Below are 26,835 nucleotides of genomic sequence, written 5' to 3'. Positions count from 1 at the left end.
ATTTGAAATGATGTTCATTTTTAAAACACTAGTGTATCAAAAGTGTCTACAGTCTTATTAAGTGTAAAATATAGCCCACTTATATGAGGATTGTTTTCAGTAAATAAGTGCTATAGTACTATAGGATCCACAGTTGGCTGAATCCATGGATGTGATAGGGAGGACTGAGAGTCAAATTATATTCAAATTTTCGACTGTGTGGTGGGTCAGTGCCTCTGACCCCCATGGTGTTCAAGATCAATTGTAAATCTATAATAACTGTGACAAATCATCTATTTTGTATTTGAGTGAGCAGTAAGAAACAGGTTTTTAATGAAGTGCATTTAAAACCTGTATTTCCACATTTGCCATTAGTTTGTTGTTCATGTTCAGGTAAATCAGTGAATCACTTCTTCATGCTGACTCTTGATTTAGATTTGTTTTCACTTTATTCTTAATCTGTACTGTTAAAATACTGCCTACCTTCTGCAATGTTTTTTAACTGCTTCCTGCCAAGTACATGGAAGCTTTATAAGAGAAAATGTGTCTTTAGTCTAATTTTTACATTTTCTTCTATCAGTTATCTCATTTTAATCTTAACTTTTGTTTACATGTATCATTTCATAGTGTTAATGGAGAACCTTCAGAAGATTTTTTGTATCCAGGAAGTAGTCTGGAAACTATGGATAATCTTATTATCTTTTATTGTTTGACTGTTCATCTTATTCTAAAAACAGCAACCAAGACTACTGAGGGAAGTTAACTAGATCATAAGTGGATTATGAGCTATTTGAGGGCATAGGCCATTATGTACTTAGATTATATTTCTTTCATGTGGTCCAGAATAGGAAGTTAATAAAACAGTATTCAGTGAATCAAACATGAAGCCAAAACAGTAAATCTTTTTTCTGTATTTTCCCTCTTTCAGTGATTATTCCTGGAACTCCCAATTCTAACCAGTTTATCTCTTTACCTATTTTCTTCTGGGTTTTCTGTCTGTCCCTGTTCCCTAAAGATTTAGGTTTCATCCTCTCCTCTTCTGTCTATATTGTGTGCTCTTGTATGTAAAGACCTGCAGGCAGTACTAAAACCACTAGTACTAAAACTGTACCGTCTTTAATCTTCACATCTAGAGAATGTATCAGTTCACAGTGCCCAGAAACTTCATGTCTCCATTTAAGTTCTCTCTTCTTTCTTGTGCCTTATTCTGTCAATAGCATTACCATCATCCTCATCACAAAGATTTAGAACTTTGAGTTTAATTTTTAATTTTTTTCCATTGCTTATAATATCCAATTTTGACAATTTTATCTCTAAAATTATTTTGTGTCTGTTCAATCTCATTATTGTTTAGTCGCTCAGTCCTGTCTATTTGTGACCCCATAGACCGCAGCACACGAGGCTTCCCTGTCTTTCACCATGTCTCGAAGTTTGCTCGAACTCCTGTCCATTGAGTGGTGATACCATCCAACCATCTGGTCCTCTGTCAACCCCTTCTCCTCTTGCCTTCAATCTTTACCGGCATCAGGATCTTTTCCAATGAGTTGGGCCTTTTCCGATGAGTCGACTCTTCACATCAGATGGCTGAGGTATTAGAGCTTCAGCTTCAGCATCAGTCCTTCCAATGGATATTCAGGATTGATCTCCTTTAGGATTGACTGGTTTGATCTCCTTGATGTCCAAGGGACTGTCAAGAGTCTTCTCCAACACTTCAGTTCGAAAGCATCAATTCTTCAGCTCTCAGCCTTCTTTATGGTCCAGCTCTCACATCCATATATGACTACTGGAAAAATCACAGCTTTGAGTATACAGACTTTGTCGGCCAAGTTCAGTCTCATTAGAACTATAATTCTCATTGACTCTTACACCTGAATTGTTGAATAATTTCTTAATCTCTCTATAAGCAGTCTCACTCTTCTCAGTGTATCTTATGCAAGTTTAACAATCAATGTTCCATTCTCCTGGTCAAATATTTGTTTTTGCATTGTCTACTACTAAATTCAGAATCTTTAATGTAGTATTCGAGACTCTCTGCCTGTTATTCTCTAAAGACACATCAATGAGTTTTCAGACTTACTCGATTTTTAAGATTCTTCCTAATTAAGTGCTATATTCTGTATGACACCTTTCTTGACATATCCTATATTTTGTCATCTTTCAAGACAAGAAACTACTGTGTTTATTTCATCATAACACCAAGCACAATGTGTTAGACATAGTAAGTATTCAGTAAATATTTTTGGACAATTGAAAGAAAGAGAAAAAATTTCTCCATGGCATTGTTATAACAATTTGATATATTTTCCTTAAATAAAATTAGAACCACTTTTAAGTGAAATCATCATTATTATTTGTCACACATTCAGTTTAATACTAGCTTTGCTCACTTATAATACCAGTTCCCAATTTATACTATTCTAGATTGGCTTACTTTACTAATCTAGACCTAGCTTTTATATCTTTAAACATGTTTATGACTATAACTCTTCCTCTTTTATTTTAAATTTTAAGATTCATTTTTTTAAAATTTAAAGATGATTTTTAAAAAATCATCCAAGTTATTCCTTTCATTTGTTCATCAAATTCCATCCTTATAATCTTCTCTATTTTGGGTATAATACACAAATCTGCCAGCAATGCAGGAAACCCAGGTTCAATGACTGGGTTTGGAAGATCCCCTGGAGAAGAGAATGGCAACCACTCTAGTATTCTTGCCTGGAGACTCCCCTGGACAGAAGGAGCCTGGCAAGCTACAGTCCATGGGGCCACAAAGAGTCGGACACGACTAAGCAACTAAGTATGCACATACAAATGATTTTAGTGACTGAATAGCCTATTCATCTTTTGTTGCCTTATAATTTTTATCATCTTTATGACATTACTTTCCATCATATTAAATGTATTTGTTTCCTTAAGTGTCCATAATTTATAATATTTATAGTGTGAAATATGCTTAATTATATATAGTAAACAGATATGGTAGAAATAAGTGGCTTTTTATGTGTGTGTTTATAAATTGTGTGTATTATAAGAAATTCTTGTTGATTGAATCTTCATACTCATCAAACCCAAGTAGGATATAGAATTGTTGTATTCTTAGATCAAATCATCAATTAGAGCCTTCCTAACTACAGATTTTTTCAAATTGTTACAAGCATTTATGGAAACTGATGAATTTACCCCAAGTTCCTTTTATTCCTTTATAAGGTCACTGAACTCCAGAATGTATTCACTCTCTGAGTGAAAGAAAGAAAGAAAAGATTGCTTTTAAAAAATGCTTAGGAAAATTACATATACTAAGTCCTCGAGAGCATTTTACTTGATGATCAATAGAAGTTAAAATACAACTTTTAGAAAAAAAATGTTAATAAAAATGTAATACTCATCTTTATGAGAGAAACAAAGAAATGACTTGTCTCTCTCAGTGCCATATTAGCTATTGACTAATTAGTGAGTAATTACATTAATGTGAACAACAGCTATTACTGTATTTACTGAAAAGCATATGAATTCTCAAATATAATGCATAGTTCCACATGAGTAACAGGAAATGTTAATGAGCACTTACATTACTAGACTTTTCTTTCCTTCTCTTATTTGATGAACTCTTGTTTTGCTGAAAACTTTGTCTTGTTTAGGACAGAATTTTATTCCTTTCAATAGCCTTATTCTTCAAAGGAATGGATTTTCATCACAGTGGTTTTGTGTGGAATTTTTAAGGTATAAATTGGTAATCATTATGAAGTAGTACACATCTATGTTTTGGTTGTATCTGGATTTTTCTAGTGTAGAAGTTATTAGCATGATGAACATACGGCTGGCTGTAGTATAATGGGAAAAACAGCAGAAAACATACTCTTACTGATCTGTTGCATGATTATTTAAATACTGATTTGATCTGACAAACCAAAGAACATAGTGATTTTAGTATGAAGTGAACCTAGGAAAAAATGTCTGTTTCCAAAGGATAGGATTCAGGACATTAAGTGGAAATACTGAAACATATTAATTAAGCAAACATGTTTTAAGTATCTACTCTTTTACTTATTTCTTTCAAAATTTATTTTGGACAGCTTGTAAAAAGTACTCTTTACAGTTTTGAATCAAGGGGAGTTGGCTTCCTTTAGCCATAATGCTAAGAAAGTAGCAGTCTCATATGAACAAAAGGATAAGTAAGTAGGAAACGTGCTTCAGTTATCAATTCAGATCTGTTAACCACTGTGACAAGATTTGCAGAAATCTTCAGGCATGCCATTTAGAGCCTAGTTTTGACATTAATCTATTTTTTCCAAGTTAATAAAATGTATTCCGCTGAGGTAATTTTTGCTGTCATCTTAATTAAGTCAATGTGCCCTTTACCTGAATTTAATTACATAATTTTCTTAAAGTGTGTAAATTGTGCTAAGCATTTATTTATAACATGAAGCTAATGTAACGATAAATCAATACTGAAGGAATCTCACATCTCTCACTCTGTTCACTGTAGAGCATAGCAACCAGGATGCTCTTCAGTGAAGAAACTGTAAACTGCTAGTTTGTAGATTTTATCACATTAACTTGGAACTCTGAGGCATCTCAAATCACTACTATATACAAATGAGCTCTATGTAACATGTCAAGTAATCTTTTTACATGAATTATTTAGCTTGTTTGATTTAGTACAGAAATGAAATTCAGGAAACTTCAGATACTGTTGAATAATTAAATAAAATAATTCCAGACTTTAATTTTATTTTGTATCAAATATCTGATAACCAATTATGATGTGTTGACAGCCCTTAAACAACAGTTATTTATCTCCTTGTCTCGAGAGGCCATTCAGATGCAGGGTCAGCACTGGTCAAGATTTTCTTTATCATTGAGGACTAGAAGACTCATGAAGAATGAATAGAACTATGATTAAATCCAGCAATGTGGCCTGATTTTGGTTAGGCAAGAAAAATTCTTGGATTTCTTAAAGCATATTAAATTGCCCCATTCTGTCTTACAATGTTGAATTTCCTTCTTGTTATGAACCCCAATAAAACTATTCTTTAATAATCTACTAAAGTAGCTTTTATGCTCTGAAAGATTATCTAGCCTAATTCAAACAGTCTGTGTAACCTGGAAAAATGTTAGGACTAAAGAAACAGTAATTTATGCAACTACTGGTAACATCATTGGCCTGAGAATGAGATTTCTAAGAATAAGATTTTTTTTTTCTCAGAAATGATAAATAACCTGGCACTTATTCAGTTCAGTTGATCAGTCGTGTCTAACTCTTTGCAACCCCATGAATTGCAGCACGCCAGGCCTCCCTGTCCATCACCAACTCCCAGAGTTCACTCAAACTCAAATCTATCAAGTCAGTGATGCCATCCAGCCATCTCATCCTCTGTCGTCCCCTTTTCCTCCTGCCCCCAATCCCTCCCAGCATCAGAGTCTTTCCCAATGAGTCAACTTTTCACATGAGGTCGCCAAAGTATTTTGCAGTTTCAGCTTTAGCATCATTCCTTCCAAAGAACACCCAGGACTGCTCTCCTTTAGAATGGACTGGTTGGATCTCCTTGCAGTCCAAGAGACTCTCAAGAGTCTTCTCCAACACCGCAATTCAAAAGCATCAATTCTTCAGCACTCAGCTTTCTTCACAGTCCAACTCTCACATCCATACCTGACCACTGGAAAAACCATAGCCTTGACTAGACGGACCTTTGTTGGCAAAGTAATGTCTCTGCTTTTGAATATGCTATCTAGGTTGGTCATGACTTTCCTTCCAAGGAGTAAGCATCTTTTAATTTCATAAAGTCTGACACTGTTTCCCCATCTATTTCCCATGAAGTGATGGGACTGAATGCCATGATCTTCTTTTCTGAATGTTGAGCTTTAAGCCAACTTTTGAGGCTTTTTAGTTCCTCTTCACTTTCTGCCATAAGAGTGGTGTCATCTGCATATCTGAGGTTATTGATATTTCTCCTGGCAGTCTTGATTCCAGCTTGTGCTTCTTCCAGCCCAGTGTTTCTCATGATGTACTCTGCGTAGAAGTTAAATAAGTAGGGTGACAATATATAGCCTTGATGTACTCCTTTCCCTATTTGGAACCGGTCTCTTGTTCCATGTCCAGTTCTAACTGTTGTTTCCTGACCTGCATACCAGTTTCTCAAGAGGCTAGTCAGGTGGTCTGGTATTCCCATCTCTTTCAGAATTTTCCACAGTTTATTGTGATCCACACAGTCAAAGGCTTTGGCATAGTTAATAAAGTAGAAATAGATGTTTTTCTGGAACTTCCTTGTTCTTTCCATGATCCAGCAAATGTTGGCAGTTTGATCTCTGATTCGTCTGCCTTTTCTAAAACCAGCTTGAACATCTGAAGTTCACGGTTTACATATTGCTGAAGCCTGGCTCTGAGAATTTTGAGCATTACTTTACTAGCATGTGAGATGAGCACAATTGTGCAGTAGTTTGAGCATTCTTTGGCATTGCCTTTCTTTTGGATTGGAATGAAAACTGAGCTTTTCCAGTCCTGTGGCCACTGCTGAGTTTTCCAAATTTGCTGGCATATTGAGTGCAGCACTTTGACAGCATCATCTTTTAGGATTTGAAATAGCTCAACTGGCATGCCATCACCTCCAGTAGCTTTGTTCGTAATGATGCTTTCTAAGGCCCACTTGCTTCACATTCCAGGATGTCTGGCTCTAGGTGAGTGATATCACCATCCTGATTATTTTGGTTTTGAAGATCTTTTTTGTACAGTTCTGTGTATTCTTGCCACCTCTTCTTAATATCTTGTGCTTCTGTTAGGTCCATACCATTTCTGTCCTTTATCGAGCCCATCTTTGCATGAAATGTTCCCTTGGTATCTAATTTTCTTGAAGAGATCTCTAGTCTTTCCCATTCTGTTGTTTTCCTCTATTTCTATGCATTGATCACTAAAGAAGGCGTTCTTATCTCTCCTTGCTATTCTTTTGGAACTCTGCATTCAGATGCTTATATCTTCCTTTTTCTCCTTTGCTTTTCACCTCTCTTCTTTTCACAGCTATTTGTAAGGCCTCCCCAAACAGCCATTTTGCTTTTTTTGCATTTCTTTTCCATGGGGATGGTCTTGATCCCTGTCTCCTGTACAATGTCACAAACCTCCGTCCATAGTTCGTCAGGCACTCTATCTATCAGATCTAGTCCCTTAAATCTATTTCTCACTTCCACTATATAATCATAAGGGATTTGATTTAGGTCATACCTGAATGGTCTAGTAGTTTTCCCTACTTTCTTCAATTTAAGTCTGAATTTGGCTTTCAGTTCAGTTCAGTTCAGTTCAGTCACTCAGTCATGTCCGACTCTTTGCGACCCCATGAATTGCAGCACGCCAGGCCTCCCTGTCCATGACCAACTCCCCGAGTTCACTCAGACTCAAGTCCATTGAGTCAGTGATACCACCCAGCCATCTCGTCCTCTGTCGTTCCCTTCTTCTCCTGCCCCCAATCCCTCCCAGCATCAAAGTCTTTTCCGATTAGAGGACTGTAAGTGCTGTATTATAAATATTGTATCTACTTGAACACATTTTTTTCTGATATACAATTGGTTATAATATTTACTAACATTCTTCAATTACTCAGGGCGTTAAGTTTTAGATGGACATGTATTTTTTGCACAATTGATTTTTAAAACTTTTTTACTTCATTGGATGATTAATTTTTAATATTATTAAATATTTTAATACAAATGAAATGAGATTTTAAAAATATATTTTTTGGGAGTGTGGAATCTTAGCCACTAGACCACCAGGGAGGTCCCAAAATGAGATTTTTTTTTAAAAAAAAAGCTCTTTAAACTTGTTTTTCTAAATTATAAAATATTCAAAACACTATTTTAATTATTTACGATGGTGTCATTTTATTTTTAATACATATTGAATTTCAAGAACACTTGAATATGATGAGAACATTTAAAATTGCAGTTGAGCAAAAATAAAAATTAGACCAAATCATACTGTTCAGAGATAAATTTCTTTTAAAATTTGGTATATGATAAATTATTTCCTACTTTTTTCATGCATATATGTGTATATCTTATATATATTTTGTAATAAAATGAAATTGTGCTTGGTAAAAGTGAATTAAAGAAAACGAGTTTACTGTTCATCTAATTCATAAATTATGTACAGTTTCAACACTTTTCAGCTGTTGTAATTTTTCCTCAAATGCATAGTGATGTCTTGGTCTGTACTTATTTTATTTATAAGCTACCTGTTTTCCTAAGTAGGATTTCCTATGAGCCTTTCTTCAGTGTGTCTGTGGTTGTTGTTCTTCAGTCACTCAGTTGTGTCCAGTACTTTGCAACCCCATGGACTGCAGCGAGCCAGGCTTCCCTGTCCTTCACTTTCTCCTGGAATTTGCTCAAACTCTTGTCCGTTGAGTCAGTGATGCCATCCAACCATCTCACCCTCTGTTGTCCCCTTCTCCTTCTGCCCTCAATCTTTCCCAGCATCAGGATCTTTTCCAATGAGTGGATTCTGCATCAAGTGGCCAAAGTATTGGTGTTTCAACTTTAGCATCACTCCTTCCAATGAATACTCAGGATTGATTTCCTTTAGGATTGACTGATCTCTTGCAGTCCAAGGGACTCTCAAAAGTCTTCTCCAACACCACAGTTCAAAAGCATCAATTCTTCAGTGATCAGCCTTTTATATGGTCCAGCTCTCACATCCATACATGACTACTGGAAAAACCATAGCTTTGCATCTACTGACCTTTGTCAGCGAAGTGATGTCTCTGCTTTTTAATGCATTGTCTACATTTGTCATAGGTTTTCTTCCAAGGAACAAGTGTCTTTTAATTTCATGGCTGCAGTCACTGTCTGCCGTGATTTTTGGAGCCCCCAAAATTAAGTCTGTCACTGTTTCCATTTTTTCCCCATATATTTGCTATGCAGTGTTGGGACTGGATGCCGTAATCTTAGTTTGTGAATGTTGAATTTTAAGCTAACTTTTCACTCTCCTCTTTCATCAAGAGGCTCTTTAGTATATCTGTAGTTATCTGTTTTCGGGAAGGCAATGACACCCCACTCCAGTACTCTTGCCTGGAAAATCCCATGGATGGAGGAGCCTGGTAGGCTGTAGTCCATGGGGTCGCCAAGAGTCGGACTTGACGGGGTGATTTCACTTTCACTTTTCAGTTTCAAGCATTGGAGAAGGAAATGGCAACCCACTCCAGTGTTCTTCCTTGGAGAATCCCAGGGACGGGGGAGGCTGGTGGGAGGCCGTCTATGGGGTCGCACAGAGTCGGACACGACTAAAGCAACTTAGCAGCAGCAGCAGCAGCAGTTTACTGTTTAACCTGAATGTGTCTAATCAAGCACTTCCTGACTCTCAAGCCAAAGATTTTGCAGTCAGTGCTACCACCTGGGATGAGAAGCCCATTTTTCTACTACTTAAATAAGTGGAGAGAGGAAACTTGCAAGGCACGCAAGGAATTAACTCACTTTTCCCTGCTGCACATGTTTCAAAGAACTACCCTATCTCTTCCTCTAGCATCCTATGCTTAAATTCTGTTACTGCTTAAGAGTTTGAGCTAGCCTCTGTTTTCTGTGAGTTTGGGGCTCTATTTTAATTTTTTTTGCTCCATTCATTGCCATTTGTTCACTCAGCTGTTATTTATTGGACAGATGTGCATAGGGCATACTTTAAAGCACTGGGAATACAGCAATAAAAAGTCATAAAGTTCACTGACCTTAAGGACAAGAAAAAATCGAACAAATAATAAATAGCATCCATAAGATTTCACAAAAGCACAGTGTAGTACTAGTGTACAGGGGGTGTGCATGATAGAAAGGACCCAGTTGAGTAAGAATGGCCACCTTCCTTATTCAGGAATGTTTCATAAACTCCGGTTCAGTAAGAGAACTTTCTAAGATTTTAAGACAAAGACCGCCATTGAAGTGTCCCTCTTATCTTGAGCTACGTCTACCTGTGTTAAACATGAAAGTATCACTGAAAAAATTGAAAATATGTTTCTTGTTAACTCATATTTTCATGTGTGTATAAAAAATGTGTATAAAAATTTAAGGCAATTCCATTACCATTAAAATAAATACCTATTTAATGGATTGAAATCTGTAAAATACTTTTGTAGTGTCCACACATATATAGAATGCTATAGTTTGTAGGCTGTGTTGTGGACCAGTAGGTAGGTAATTGTCATTCACCTGACGTCAGAAAAATCAGTTGAACATTAGAAAAGTCAACTAAAATTCTACGAGTGAGTAGTACATGGTACAATACTGCTTTTAAGTAATGAGTAACTTACACTTTTATCCAGACTTCAAATGGTTATATGCCTTGTAGAAAGTTCTGGCTCAGAAAATTTCATGCTTTACAATTCTTTAACTTGAATATAAAGAGATATTTATGTTCGCTACACACTGAACAACTATTTAAAATATGTTATTAAAGAGGTACCAAATATGCTCAAGGGACCTCATGTTTTGCTTTGTCCCTATTACTCTGTTACCTGATTTTTTTCTTCATTTATCATGACCCTCTTTCCATATCAGTAAAGATCTTCATCAGCAATTTAATTATGGTTTGTCATAATCACAGTTTATTTAATCAACCTATTCTTGTTAAACCTTAAGTTTGACTTAATTTTTTTACCATTAAAAAAAATACTTTGGTGAACAACTTATTATTTGTATCTGTATGGTTTTCCAATTGTTTCATCAAGTTTTCTTTTTAAAAAACCTAGATTGCTGGGTCATAATACTTGTTACTTGTTGCTAGACTGCCCTCCAGAAAGAATGTGCCAAGCCACAATGAGAGCAAGATTATACTACAGTATCCATTTCTACTTGTGGCTCAGCTGGTAAAGAATCGGCCTGCAGTGTGGGAGACCTGTGTTCGATCCTTAGGTTGGGATCCTCTGGAGAAAGGAAAGGCTACCCACTGCAGTATTGTGGCCTGGAGAATTCCATGGACTATAGAGTTCATGGGGTCACAAAGAGTCAGACATGACTGAGCAGCTTTCACTTCACTTCACTTCACTTCATCCATTTCTACATATCTGTACCAAAGCTTTAGAAGTATTTGCCAGTCTGAGCTTTGTAGTGATATATGATTGTTGTTTGATTTGCTTTTTTGAATATAGTGAATTGGAATATTTTTCTGTTTGATTAAGTCTTTCTTCACTCTTTGCCTTCCTTTGACTTTTCTTTCTTTCTTGGGTGTGATCATAACACAAGAATATGTAGTGTGCACAGGAGGGTATATGTGCAAACAAGAGAGTGAGTGAAAAGGCCATTTACATACCTTGCTCATTTTTTTTCTGGTTGATGTTTGTTTTTTCTTAAGAGTTTTTAGGAACCCTACTTCATATCATGTGGAATAAGTACTAGCTATCAATCTAGCAGTTTGCAGTATTGCAGATTCTCCCAGTTTGATCTTAGCCTTCTAACTTTGTTTTGTATATACAGAAGTAATAAACTGTTTGTGAATTAAACTCTGTTTTGAAACACCTGTATGGAAACAGGGACTTTTATAAAAGTATATATTGTTGATGAGAAGCTAGGGGAGACTTAAGCAGACACGACAAAAACTGTGACTTAAATCCTTGATTTATCCTCAGTGCAATTCAGTGGCTCAGTAGTGTCTTGACTCTTTGCGACCCTGTGGACTGCAGCATGCCAGGACCCCCGTCCATCACCAGCTTCTGGAGCTTGCTCAAACTCAGGTGCATCGAGTCGGTGATACCATTCAACCATCTCATCCTCTGGCGTCCCCTCCTCCTCCTGCCTTCAATCTTTCCCAGCAACAGTGTCTTGTCCAATGAGTCAGTTCTTCGCATCAGGTGGCCAAAATATTGGAGCTTCAGCTTCAGCATTAGTCCTTCCAGTGAATATTCAGGACTGATTTCCTTTATAATTGACTGGTTTTGCAAGAAAAACAGCTAGAGAAAACATTGTTTAACATAACACTTTATATAGAGCTAAATGATATTTCTTATAATTCTAAAATGTCATCATAATAACTATACCCCAAAGCTTGAAGACATTGTTATCACTGTACATATCATTTCAAGTAAGGTTAGATATCATGTTTTTTTTAAAGTTTATTAGGCAAGTTATAGTTCTCAGAACAGTTTAACTTATGTAATTGTTAATATTTGAACTTTGTGACACGATAAATTTTGAAGAGACCCGCAGATCCTCAACTCTCCCAATTCTGTAGAGTAGTTTAACTGTACCAAGTGTTTGTTTGTTTTTTTTTTAATTTCTGGAAACATATTTAAAGTAAATTATGTGTGTAACCTGTAATAAAATTTATATTTTTATGCACGGTATATTCTAAATACCTGTCTTCTCTTAAAAGACATGTTGTTAGTAAGTAAAAAAATCTAATACTATGAAATTATGACTGTTGTATACTTAGAAACAGTGAAAAACAGTATAAAAAGGATTTAATATTTTTACTTCACTGTGGGTTTAATAACTAGGATGATTACTTGCAAATGAACAACTGCATCATCTTCAGCACCACAGGCTTAAATTAAGGTCCCAAAGTCCCATAGGTTTTACGTTCCCTGACATGTTATCAAGAAACTTACAAATATAGAATGGCTCGTGTTCTAAGATGGAACACAATCCGTGTAATATCCATGACTAGTAAAGCGATTAAAATTCAGTCCAACATCAGGCTCTGTAAAGGAGGTACTAAGTGATGAAAGAGAAAAAAAAGAAACTAGTTGGTTTCTGTTAAAGCTGAACAACGGTGAAAACAAACCATTTTCATCATATTAGCAGTTGGAGAAATTTAGTTGTTTCTGTGTCTCTGAGCTGTTAATGTAATTATTCTGAACTTCTCATTGTGTTTTAATCTGAAATATTTTCACATATTTTTCAGCCCTTGCTGAAACTATTTCTCTTGTAACAATGATAAAAATGTATAAGCTATGAGAAGTCCTTTATTTTCATTTTCATGAACCAGAAACATGAGAAAAGAATGATTGAATACTTAGATTTCATAGTAAGTGAGCACTTCAATAAAGGTTTGATTATTTTAATAGCTTAATAGTCTTAATGAATATTTTATTCTGACCAAATAATTATATTAAACTTTACAATCTGTTATGTCAAATATAATTTCAGTTCTGCTGGAAGTTTGCTGATGCTGAGAATGAAGAGCTCTCAGTGCAAAAAGGGTAGTACCTTGATTCTTTGCCAATAATACCTATATCTTTTTCTTAGTAAAATAATAATTAAAAGTTGACTTCTTAGCTTCCCAGCTGTGTTGTAAATAATAAGAAAATCTAGCCATTCTTTTACTGTACTAAAGAATTATGCCTAAATTCAAATCACATCTGTTGGTTGTTTTTATTTAAGCATACTTCCAGTGAATTGATCTTTAAAAAGACAGTCATAATAATTGACACACATTGACCTTTAATGTTGTGTGTTGTACACCTACATGTATTTGCATTTGGAATTTGTATATCATTTCATACACATTTAAATCCACATCTAGCACCCCATCCTTAGGACTGTGTACAACTGTATATCATTATACAGCCTCTTTATTTTTTCTAACCAAAAATATACTAGCAAAATGAGAATGATACTATCTTAACAGTCTCAAGGCAATGATAATAGAGATTGTTTTCGACCTTAAGGTGTTATATCTTGGCTTTATGTTCTGCAAATAACAGTGAATTTACTACCTTTTTAGAATGTTAAGGTAAGTAGTTTAAATATGAATTTGATTTGTGGCATTTTAGTTTTGGAGAGGATGTTTTGCTTGGGCAGGATACTGATAGGTTTTACATGCAAAAGCATCATGAGTAATTAAATTCAGAGACATTACTGTGCCAACAAAGGTCCGTCTAGTCAAGGCTATGGTTTTTCCACTGGTCATGTATGGATGTGAGAGTTGGACTGTGAAGAAAGCTGAGTGCTGAAGAATTGATGCTTTTGAACTGTGGTGTTGGAGAAGACTCTTGAGAGTCCCTTGAACTGCAAGGAGATCCAACCAGTCCATCCTAAAGGAGATCAGTCCTGAGTATTCATTGGAAGGACTGATGCTGAGGCTGAAACTCCAATACTTTGGCCACCTCATGCAAAGAGTTGACTCATTGGAAAAGACCCTGATGCTGGGAAGGATTGCGGGCAGGAGAAGAAGGGGCCAACAGAGGATGAGATGGCTGGATGGCATCACTGACCCAATGGACATGAGTTTGGGTAAACTTTGGAAGTTGGTGATGGACAGGGAGGCCTGGCGTGCTACAATTCATGGGGTCACAAAGACTCGGACACAACTGAGCAACTAAACTGATGGTGCTATATGCTGAGTCACTTCAGTCATGTCTGACTCTTTGTGACCCCATGGACTATAGCCCACCAGGCTCCTCTGTCCATGGACTCCTCCAGGCAAGAATACTAGAATGGGTTGCCATTTCCTCCAGGGACTCTTCCCGACCCAGGGATCGAACCTGTGGCTCCTGCATTGAAGGCAGATTCTTTACTCTGAGCCACCAGGGTATTTTTTTATAAATTGATTTATGCTGCTGCTGCTAAGTCGCTTCAGTCATGTCTGACTCTGTGCGACCCAGAGATAGCAGCCCACCAGGCTTCCCCGTTCCTGGGATTCTCCAGGCAAGAACACTGGAGTGGGTTGCCATTGCCTTCTCCAATGCTTGAAAATGAAAAGTGAAAGTGAAGTCCCTCAGTCATGTCCGACTCCTTGTGACCCCATGGACTGCAGCCCACCAGGCTCCTCCGTCCATGGGATTTGCCAGGCAAGAGTATAGAAAATGTTAAATGATGTTTCTTTATTATAGGACTTTGTATTTTCACTATGCCAGTACACATTGTGAATCATTCAGAAAGGAAGATATTATGTGCAGTATTTTACCTCATAAGTATTTGACCAGAGATTCCTTTTTTGTGTGAAGCATATTGTAGGGCAAGTGTTACATAAAACATACTTAGAGAAGTGCTAGACTAGCATTTGGGGGTTTTAATACTTAAAAAAAATTTTCACATCTTTTTCTTCAGCTTATCTTAAAACAGGGTGATTGTATAACAATCATGTTTTTTTCTTTTTAAAAATACTTCTCTCCATTCCTAAATTTTCTTGATGTGGCAACTTCAAAATTACTACCAATATGGTCATATTATTTAACTCATAATAATAATATTTTCTTATAATACTTTGTATTATCTGGGTTCTTCCTATTTTTTCATCATTTCTTTCCATGTTTGCTTTGAAGTTTTTTCCCAACAACATTGGTCTCTTTATATGCAGCATCATGGTTCTGACAGACCTTGTTTTCTCAAGCTTCCTTACTTTTATACATGTAGGTTTCTCTTCCTGGAATGTCTCTTTCTTACTCCACATCTGCTGATGAATACTTACTTCTTATGATTTAAAACTCAAGATGTAGTGTAACACATTATCTGAAGCTTTATTGAGCTAATGTTTGCCATCCGTATATGTAGTTATTAATTTATGTCGGTTGTTCATGAATATTAAGTATTTGGCACACATATATGTCAGGATGCTATGAGTGTAAGGATGAACAGTGTAAATATGAACAAAAAGCTCATATTCTTGAGGACTGGATAGGCTAGTAAATGGACAACTGTAATAATCCCTGATAATTGCTATTCCCAGAAAGTACAGAGTGCTGTGGGTACGCATAGGAAGAGCTATGGAAACCAGGTGAAACTCTGGGAAACTGACGCCTGGCCAGAGATTTAAAAGATAATTAGGAGTTACTGAGGTGGAAAGATGAGTGCAGTTAGAGCAGCTAAGAAAATAGTTAAAAACAGAGATGGACCTACATGAAAATAGATGGAATTACTAGGGGAAATAGTCAAGCAGACATTGATAATTATGTGGTAAGTAATTACATAGTATTACCATAGCACTGTGGTATTACCAAATGCAGTGGCTTTGGGGATTATAGTTCTGATCTTTGAGACCATGTTGGAATTTACTGAGGCTAATAAGATGGTATTCTGCTCTTTGTAACACTGTAAGTAACATATATTGAGGTGGTTTCTGCACGCCGTAGCCATTTAATATATAATAGAAAGGAAGCCCTACCTGGATTTCCAAAAAAGAGTCAATTTTCAGCAAGCTTGAAATAGATTCGTTGTGTATACATCTTTGGCTATCATGATACCTTAGGAACACAGTATGTCTTCTCCAGACTAAAAGTAGTCAAAGCCCCTGTAAACTTTTTAATAGGCGCCATACTAATCCTATCCATGGAATTTCTGTATTACTTTATTTTCCATTTTAGAGTTACATAGTAGCCTATAGCTGAAAAGTTTTCTGTCAATAAAAGTTTTCTCCCTTCATTATTAGAAATTAGAGAAGAAAAATCCATTTGCTGTGTTTTACACATTCAGATTGCTTTATGTATAGTTTTAGATTGTTGGTCTCTAATTTTCAGTATACCCAAATTATTAATAAGAAAACTGGAGGTTAAATTCCCAAAATATTTAATCATTTTAAATAAATTAACAGAAATTATTTTATATTCCCAAAGTCAATCTTCCAGAGCTCTTTTAAAAGTCTTACTGACAAATAAAATTCTTTGTAGAGTTTTCAGACTAACTTACTCTTAATATCAAATTTGTGTTTTATTCATTTATGTTTCTGTGATATTTCAGCCTGTTACATAATGTACTATACCCTCTTACAACATATGAAAATGTCTGAAATCTTGACTTAACAGTGGGAAAAGGCTAGGGATAGTTTTACTCTATTTAAAATTATTTTGCTATTACAGTAATAAGTGCCAATTGTTTTCTTTGCAGAATATCTTAGTTGATAATAGAAGTTTGTCAAATCATGGTGCCTTTGGGCCTATTAAAGACTTGTTGAGTAAATAAATAATGTTTCATGGTCTCTTTTATATATTCTTTAATAGCAGTTTCTTTTTTATCAATTAAATAGAGGTAAAGTCTATCTAAAGTTACATAGTTTATAATTTTTACATAGACATGGTTATGATCAATATATTAAAATTTTTATTTAGTTCTGATGTAATATAACAGAATTTGGTCAAATAACTTAATTGATAAAGGCATTTTTTTCCCTTAAGAGTGTGTAGTTACTGGCATTTAGTAGATGCCAAAGCTAAAATGTCAGGCTTTGATATGCACCTGTATTGTAAGAAAGTCTTTTATTTATTTATTTATTTTTGGTAAGAAATTCTTATTTGTGGTCAGGATTTTCTATTCTATCATTACAGTGATTAAGTTTAATTATGAAGTTTCATCTGTACTCCTTACTCCAAAGTGGGGAATTGTTTGCTTTTTTTCTCCAGTAAAACCTTTTGTAAAATTATTCTGTGGTATTGGGTGTACCTTCAAAGGAGTATCCAACAGATAATTGGACAGGAGGGTATTGAGCTGAGCTTCCTTTCCTGGGTGTTTGTAAAAAGATTAGTAGAAGGAAGATAATCTTTTGAAATAGAAATGTATGGTATATACATTCATTAGTAGATTTCTTTAGGAAACATGTGATAATGATCCTGAGTAAAGCAAAATAGTGTAATAGTGGTCCCTGGTTTACCTGATATCGTTGATAGTCCTGTTTTATACTTCCCTCGGTATATATTTTTCCTCTTCTTTTATTGTTTAAAATAAATTTTAGTGTAGTTGATCTGGATTAACAAAATCTTATTGTAATGTTTCTCATCCAATGCCATAGTTTTAGTTCTTTAAATTAATAATTTTTATTGAAATTTGTGAAGTACTGGGCTGGGGATACCGCTGTGAACAAAATAGTCAAAAGTTTCTGCCCTTTTGGACTCTTTGTTTCAGTGGGGAAGATAAACAATGAAGTAGACAAGTTACAACAGACTTTTATTTCAGAAAGTGATTGAATCATGGAGAAAGTAGAGGAACATAAAATGACACATAGTAATTGAGAGCAAACTATTTATTTCATAGATGTTAAGGAATGCTTCTCTGATGCTGTATCACTGAACCAGGGTCTTCATAAATGAGAAAGGGGCTGCTTTGAGAAAAGTCAGAGGAAGAGTGTTCCTAGTATAGACATCAGTCGGGGAAAAAGGCCTAAGTAAGAACAAACTTGGCATTTTCCAAGAACTGAAAAAGACCCATCTCCCTAGAGTGAAGAAAAAGAAAGGGAGAGTAATACAAGATGAGGACTGAGAAGTAAGCAAAGGCCAGAATGTGATGGGTTTTGAAAGTCAGTGTTAAGGATTTAACTCTAAAATGAGAATACAGTACATTGTTTTTAAATAGGTAAATCACATGTGATTGGTGTGTTTAAGAAATCACTTTGAACAAGGAATGGATTATAGAGTTACAAGAGGTGAAGCAGGCTATTGTAATAGTCCTACTTAGAGATAATGGTGACTTGGACTAAGAGGTGTCAGTAGAAAGAGACTGAATTAGTTCACATTATGTTATTATGGTGTTTACAGCCATGGACCAGATTCCTTATCCAAGGAAGAGAATAGCAACAAGAAAGCCAAAGGAAGAAAGTGTTTCCATAAGGAGGAAATGATTAACTGAGCCTGCCTCTTGGAGAGGAAAGGGAAAATGCCATAATAGTATACCGCTTGCGATTTTTGATTGCTCGAAGTTTACCAACATCCTTATCATTCATATTGACTGAAAACTTTGCCATCTGACTCACTGTCTACCTCTCTGTTTGTTCTCCTGTTCAGCTTTTGTTCCTAAAAACTTTGAAAGAAAAAGTGATGGTAAAGGAAGCAAGGGAGTGGCAAAATGGAACAAAGAAAATATCTAAACTGTTTGTGGCCCAAGTAACCTGAGATTTGAGAGAGAAAAAAAACTGCCCCAGTTGAGAGGGCTCCATGGGACATAACGAGGTAGGGAACAGCAAGATTTTATCAGCGGATGAAACTAAAAGAAACATTCAGAAAAGGCATTTTGGATATGGAGTATCTGTTGAAACTGAGGTAACAGAGGGCACAATGAAGAGGTCTAAAAGGGGATGGGGATGGGGAATTGGGTCCTATTCAGAGATACAGAGAAGGCAGTAAGCATAGAGACCTGGTTATGGTGACTGGAGAGATTTAGACTTTTGCTGGTAACTTAGATATACAGGAATAATGAGGAGTGGTAGTCTCTTTTAGGATGATGGACATTTAAAGTTATGGTGCAGCTTACTGTTTTAAAGGTGTCATACCACTGATGTTTCTGTTCTAGTCCTAAAAATTATGTAGTGGTCTTTGATGGAAGAGGAGCAGGGGAAGTGAGATACTGAGATGTGCTAGCCACTGGTTAGGGGAACAGTTGACTCAAATGAACTAAGAAGGATACTCAAGGACTTTCCCATAGGTAGGTTAATGAGTATGGGCAGGAGGCCAGAGAGTGGACAGGAAACCAAAGACTCAGAGATTCTTTCTAAAGGGAAGGAGGCCAGAGGATGACACAGAGCCAATCATCTGTCTTCACATGGTCAGTGGGTGGCCAACAGCCCAAGAATCTGTCTTCAAGTGGATTATAAGTCAAGAGGACTAGCCAGAAAGTCAGGAGGTTTAAACCAATGGAAAGTTACGTATTACTATGAGAGGACTTGAATATATCTGACAGTTACCATCTTACAGGCAACATCTAGTCTGGGCTTCTTCCATTTGACAGGTCTTATCCATAATATTTTAATAATTCAGAACAGTAGAAAAAGTAAGAGCAGTAATATGAAACAAGAATTATAAAAATTTAATGTAGAAACAGCTTTGCCATTTTCTTACACGTTTTTAAACCTGAGTATAACAGGTTAAATTAATTAAATTTAGTTTGTGATATCATAGAAACTCATCTGAACAGTAGCTCCCAGCTTTAAGCTGCATCAAACTGGTGTTATACATATTATCTATTTTCATATATCACCTTTAGCCCCTTTAACGCTAGTATATTCTGATATTCTTTATAATTTTCTGATACTTGATATTGGAAAAAAAAACAAAGTGATAATACTCTGTTCACATCAGAGAATACAAAAATAACGTTTGACAAGTGAGCTGGAGAACTCTGAAGAACTTCTGAGCCTCACCTTTATTCTCAAAGTTAACATTTCTCTCTAAATGTATTGTGGCCTGCTGAAGCTATTTGTTTAGGATATATTGTTCCTTGTTCTCAGCATCATGGTCATAGGAAGACTATAATGTACAGGAAGAGTATAGACATATTTGTGGTTTGTATATTCTTTCCTGATCAAATATTGCCATTTCTTCCAATGTGACAAATGGCATTTATGGAAACAACATCTAACATCATACTCAGTAATGAAAAACTTGAAAGCTTTCCACTTAGTAAGATCAGTTCAGTTCATTTCAGTCGCTCAGTTGTGTCTGAATTCTGGCAACGCCATGGACTGCAACACACCAGCCTCCCTGTCCATGGCCAACTATTAGAGTTTATTCAAACTCATGTCCATTGAGTCAGTGATGCCATCCAACCATCAAATTCTCTGTCGTCCCCTTCTCCTGCCTTCAGTCTTTCCCAGAATCAGGGTCTTTTACAGTGAGTCAGTTCCTTGCATCAGGTGGCCAAAATATTGGAGTTTCAGCTTCACCATCAATCCTTCCGATGAATATTCAGGACTGATTTCCTTTAGGATGGACTGCTTTGATCTCCTTGCAGTCCAAAGGACTCTCAAAAGTCTTCTCCAACACCGAAGTTCAAAAAGCATCAATTCTTCGGTGCTTAGCTTTCTTTATAGTCCAACTGTCACATCCATAAATGACTATTGGAAAAACCATAGCTTTGACTAGACAGACCTTTGTTGGCAACGTAATGTCTCTGCTTTTTAATATGCTGTCTAGGTTGGTCATAACTTTTCTTCCAAGGAGCAAGCATCTTTTAATTTCATGACTGCAGTCATGATCTGCAGTAATTTTGGAGCCCCCAAAATTAAAGTCTGGCACTGTTTCCACTGTTTCCCCATCTATTTCCCATGAAGTGATGGGACCAGATGCCATGATCTTAGTTTTCTGAATGTTGAGTTTTAACCCAACTTTTTCACTCTTGTTCACTTTCATCAAGAGGCTCTTTATTTCTTCTTTGCTTTATGCCATAAGGGTCGTGTCATCTGCATATCTGAGGTTATTGATATTTCTTCCGGCAATCTTGATTCCAGTTTGTGCTTCCTCCAGCCCAGTGTTTCTCATTATGTACTCCGCATGTAAGTTAAATAAGCAGGTGACAATATACAGCCTTGACATACTCCTTTTCCAATTAGGAACCAGTCTGTTGTTCCATGCCCAGTTGTAACTGTTGCTTCCTGAACTGCATACAGATTTCTAAAGAGGCAGGTCAAGTGGTCTGGTATTCCCACCTCTTTAGGAATTTTCCAGTTTGTTACGGTCCACACAGTCAAAGACTTTGGCATAGTCAATAAAGCAGAATTAGATATTTTTCTAGAACTCTCTTGCTTTTTTGATGATCCAGTGGATGTTGTCAAATTGATCTCTGGTCCCTCTGCCTTTTCTAAATCCAGCTTGAACGTCTGGAATTTCATGGTTCATGTACTGTTGAAGCCTGGCTTGGAGAATTTTAAGCATTTCTTTGCTGGTGTTTGAGATGTGTGCCGTTGGGCGGTAGTTGGAGCATTCTTTGGCATTGCCTTTCTTTGAGATTGAATATTTGCCTTGATTCATAGTAAGATCAAAAACAAGACAAAGAATACCTGCTTTCTCCACTGCTGTTCAACAGTGTGCTAATAGTTCAAGACAGAATAATTGAACAGGGAAAAATTTTAAAGGGTATCCAGATTGGAAAAGGAGAAGTCAAAATGTCTCTATTTGTAGATGACATAATCCCGTATGTAGAAACCTCAAATAATTTATAGGAAAACTACTGGAACTAATAAAAAAAATTAGAAATGTTGTAGGGTACAAGATAAAAAAAACAGTGTGTGTCTATCTGCCAATAATGAAGAATCCCAAAATGAAGTTAAGAAAGCAATTTCATTTGCAATACCATCTAAAAAAATACCTAGTAGTAAATTTTTCCTTAGATTGAAGACTAAAGAAGATGTATATAAATGAAAAAGCATCCTATGTTCATGGGTGAAAAGATTTAGTATTGTTAAGATGCCAGAACTATCCAGAGCAATGTACAGATGCAGTTAAATCCTTGTTAAAATTCCAAGAACCTTTTATGCAGAAATGGAAAACTGAGACCTTAAATCCAACCCCATGGACTCTAGCCCACCAGGCTCCTCAGTCCATGGGATTTTTCAGGCATGAATACTGGAGTGGATTGCCATTTTTTTTCCCAGGGGATCTACCCGACCCAGGGATCAAACCTGGGTCTCTCCCGCATTGTAGGCAGACGCTTTACCGTGCAAGCTACCAGGAAACCCCATACAAAAGGAGAGGCCCTGAATAGTTAAAGCACTCTTGAAAGGGAACAAATCTCAGGACTTACACTTCTTAATTTCAAAAATTACTGCAGTACAAAGCTACAGTAATCAAAGCAATGAGGTACTTACCTAAAGACAGATGTATAGACTTATGGAGTATGAATGAGAGTCTAAAGTAAACCCATGTATCTGAAGGTACTTTCAAATCATATTTATAAGACGCTTACTCCTTGGAAGAAAAGTTATGACCAACCTAGAAAGCACATTTAAAAGTAGAGACATTACTTTGCCGACTAATGTCCGTCTAGTCAAGGCTATGTTTTTTCCTGTGGTCATGTATGGATGTGAGAGTTGGACTGTGAAGAAGGCTAAGCGCTGAAGAATTGATGCTTTTGAACTGTGGTATTGGAGAAGACTCTTGAGAGTCCCTTGGACTACAAGGAGATCCAACCAGTCCATTCTGAAGGAGATCAGCCCTGGGATTTCTTTGGAAGGAATGATGCTAAAGCTGAAACTCTAGTACTCTGGCCACCTCATGCAAAGAGTTGACTCACTGGAAAAGACTTTGATGCTGGGAGGGATTGGAGGCAGGAGAAGAAGGGTACAACAGAGGATGAGATGGCTGGATGGCATCACGGACTTGATGGACATGAGTCTGAGTGAACTCTGGGAGTTGGTGATGGACAGGGAGGCCTGGTGTGCTGCGATTCATGGCGTCGCAAAGAGTCAGACACGACTGAGCGACTGAACTGATGATGAAGCTTTAATATCTTGAATATATAAAGAAATTCTAAAACTCAACAACAAAAAGACAACCAAAAGGAATAATGAAAAAGACTATGATAGACATTTCCCCAAAGAAAATATACAAATGTCCAATAATCAATGAAAAGATAACCAACATCATTAGTCTTCAGAGAACAGCAAATCAAAACTACAATAACATAACACTCACAGTCATTAGAATGACTTAATAATAACTAGTGTTATTGAAGAAGTAGAGAAATTAAAACTCTCATAAATTGATGGTGGGAATGCAAAATGGTACAGTAGCTCCACTGTGGAAAACAGTTGAGCTGCTCCTCAAAAAACTGCCTATAGAATTCGCATATGACCCAACAACTCTGTTCCTATCAGTTCAGTTCAGTCGCTCAGTGGTGTCTGACTCTTGGTGACCCGTGAACCGCAGCACGCCAGGCCTCCCTGTCCATCACCAACTCCCAGGGTCCACCCAAACCCATGTCCATTGGGTCGGTGATGCCATCCAGCCATCTCATCCTCTGTCGTCCCCTTCACCTCCTGCCCTCAATCTTTCCCAGCACCAGGGTCTTTTCCAGTGAGTCAGCTCTTGGCATAAGGTGGCCAAAGTATCGGAGTTTCAGCTTCACCATCAGTCCTTCCAATGATCACCCAGGACTGATCTCCTTTAGGATGGACTGGTTGGATCTCCTTGCAGCCCATGGGACTCTCAAGAGACTTCTCCAACACCACAATTCAAAAGCATCAAGTCTTTTGGTGCTCAGCTTACTTTATAGTCCAACTCTCACATCCATACATGACCACTGGAAAAACCATAGCCTTGACTAGATGGACCTTAATTGGCAAAGTAATGTCTCTGCTTTTTAATATGCTCTCTAGGTTGGTCATAACTTTCCTTTCAAGGAGTAAGCATCTTTTAATTTCATGGCTGCAATCACCATATCCAGTGATTTTGGAGCCCAGAAAAATAAAGCCAGCCACTGTTTCCACTGTTTCCCCATCTGTTTGCCATGAAGTGGGACCAGATGCCATGATCTTAGTTTTCTGAAAGTTGATCTTTGCCAAGATCTTGGATCTTGGCTTTTTTACTCTGCTCTTTCACTTTCATCAAGAGGCTCTTTAGTTCTTCTTCACTTTCTACTGTAAGGGTGGTGTCATCTGCATATCTGAGGTTATTGATATTTTTCCCTGCAATCTTGATTCCGCTTTTGCTTCCTCTAGCCCAGAGTTCCTCATGATATACTCTGCATATAAGTTAAATAAGCAGGGTGACAATATACAGTCTTGATGTACTCCTTTCCTTATTTGGAACGAATTTGTTGTTCCATGTCCAGTTCTTAACTGCTGCTTCCTGACCTGCGTACAGGTTTCTCAAGAGGCAGGTTAGGTGGTCTAGCATTCCCATCTCTTTCAGAATTTTCCACACTTTATTGTGATCCATGCAGTCAAAGGCTTTGGCAGTGTCAATAAAGCAGAAATAGATGTTTTTCTGGAACTCTCTTGCTTTTTCAATGATCCAGCGGATGTTGGCAATTTGATCTCTGGTTCCTCTGCCTTTTGTAAAACCAGCTTGAACATCTGGAAGTTCACAGTTCACGTATTACTGAAGCCTGGCTTGGAGAATTTTGAGCATTACTTTACTATGGTGTGAGATGAGTGCAACTGTGCAGTAGTTTGAGCATTCTTTGTCATTGCCTTTCTTTAGCATTGGAATGAAAACTGAGCTTTTCCAGTCCTGTGGCCACTGCTGAGTTTTCCAAATTTGCTGGCATATTGAGTGCAGCACTTTCACAGCATCATCTTTTAGAATTTGAAATAGCCTAACTGGAATTCCATCACCTCCACTAGCTTTGTTCGTAGTGATGCTTCCTAAGGCCCACTTGACTTCACATTCCAAGATCTCTGGCTCTAGCTGAGTGTGAGTGATCACACCATCGTGATTATCTGGGTCTTGAAGATCTTTTCTGTATAGTTCTTTTGTGTATTCATGCCACCTCTTGTTAATATCATTGCTTCTGTTACATCCATACCGTTTCTGTCCTTTATCGAGCCCATCTTTGCATGAAATGTTCCCTTGGTATCTCTAATTTTCTTGAAGAGATCTCTAGTCTTTCCCATTCTGTTGTTTTCCTCTATGTCTTTGCATTGGTCTCTGAGGAAGGCTTTCTTATCTTTCCTTGCTATTCTTTGGAACGCTGCATTCAGATGCTTATATCTTTCCTTTTCTCCTTTGCTTTTCGCTTCTCTTCTTTTTACTCTATTCCTATATATATGCCCAAAAGAACTGAAACGATGGACCTAAGGAGATACTTGTATGCTAATGTTCTTTGTGGCATTATTCATATTAACCAAAAGTTAGAAACAGCACAAGTGTCCATAAATAGATAAATAGATTAAACCAAATGTTTTATATATACTCAGTGGGAATATTTAGCGACAGAAAAGAATGAAGTTCTGGTGTATGCTTCAACATGGATGAAGGAAATACTATGCTAAATGAAATAAGCCAGATACTAAAAGGACAAACATTGTATGAGTCACCCTATATGAGGGCTTCCCATATGGCACTAGTAGTAAAGGACCCACCTTCCAGTGCTGGAGACAAAAGAGATGCAGGTTTAATCCCTGGGTCAGAAGGATCCCCTGGAGAAAGACACAGCAACCCACTCCAGTGTTCTAGCCTGGAGATTCCCATGGACAGAAGAACTTGGGGGGCTCTGGTCCATAGGGTCACAAAGAGACACAACTGAAGCAACTTAGCATGCACCTTTTATGGCGTATCTAGAATAGGTAATTTCATAGAAACAGATTAGATGTTACTGGGGGGTGTAAAGAAGACATGGTGATTTAGTCCTTAAGGGTTACAGACTCTGATTGGGGTGATAAAATAATTTTGGAAATAGATAATTATAACATTTGCACAACTTTGTGAATATAATTAATGCTACTGAATTGTGTGATTAAAAATGATTTAAATGGCAAATTTTATGTTATGTATAATTTACAATTTTAAAATATTTTGTCATTTTGTATTACCTCAGCATATATGAAACTGCCATAATTAATTTTATGGTGTATTCCTTCCCCAAAAACTTCATGGGTCACGATGCTTTGTGCTTCCTCTATGTTTGTTTGATAGAATGCATGTGATCCATAGTATGACAATTGTTATCATTCATTGACTTGAATAATTCATTCTGTCTTAAAATCTATGCAGATGTGGGCTTTGCTTTCATATTGGATTTATGGGTTCATGGTAAAGATGGAGCCTTTACCTAAATTCTATTTAGAAAAAGAAAAAATACAGAGTAAAGTCACTGCTTAAAGTTGGCTAATGCGTTCATCTGAATTGGCTCTGAAGGTGGTCACTCATATGGTAATGATGGCTTATGGTGAATGGTGTTAGATTCGTGATCTCCAAAGAAGCTTTAACTTTGGGACCAGGGACCTGGCTTGATCACTCAAGAGTTTTTGTGTAGCAGAGTTTTATAAAATAAGAAAGGGGACAGAGAAAGCCTCTGACATAGACATCAGAAGGGGATTGGAGAATTCCCCCTCCTTGCTAGTTTCAGCAAGCTGTTTTATGTCTGTTAGAAAGCTATTAATCAAATAAAAGACACACCTCAAGGCTGAAGGAGTTTAACCAGGCCCCTCTCCCACAATATGTAATTTTAAGATATGATGGCAGGAGGTGTGTCATCTCCCAGCCTTAAAACAATTGATATGAATACTGGTTTGTTGAGCTATTATCAGCCAAAGGT

At 36.8% G+C, this 26,835-nt stretch overlaps 1 protein-coding gene across 7 annotated transcripts in view; it reads left to right on the top strand.

Moving 5' to 3' along the window:
- The window catches only part of NOVA1 (NOVA alternative splicing regulator 1), a 173,603-nt gene that overhangs the window by 95,718 nt on the left and 51,050 nt on the right, over positions 1-26,835 (top strand). The window lies entirely within an intron of this gene.

The sequence above is a fragment of the Ovis aries genome, chromosome 18 (assembly GCF_016772045.2).
Source record: "Ovis aries strain OAR_USU_Benz2616 breed Rambouillet chromosome 18, ARS-UI_Ramb_v3.0, whole genome shotgun sequence".
NCBI lineage: Eukaryota > Metazoa > Chordata > Mammalia > Artiodactyla > Bovidae > Ovis > Ovis aries.
The sequence above is the reverse complement of the archived record's forward strand: the minus strand, read 5'-3'. Positions and strand labels throughout refer to the sequence as shown.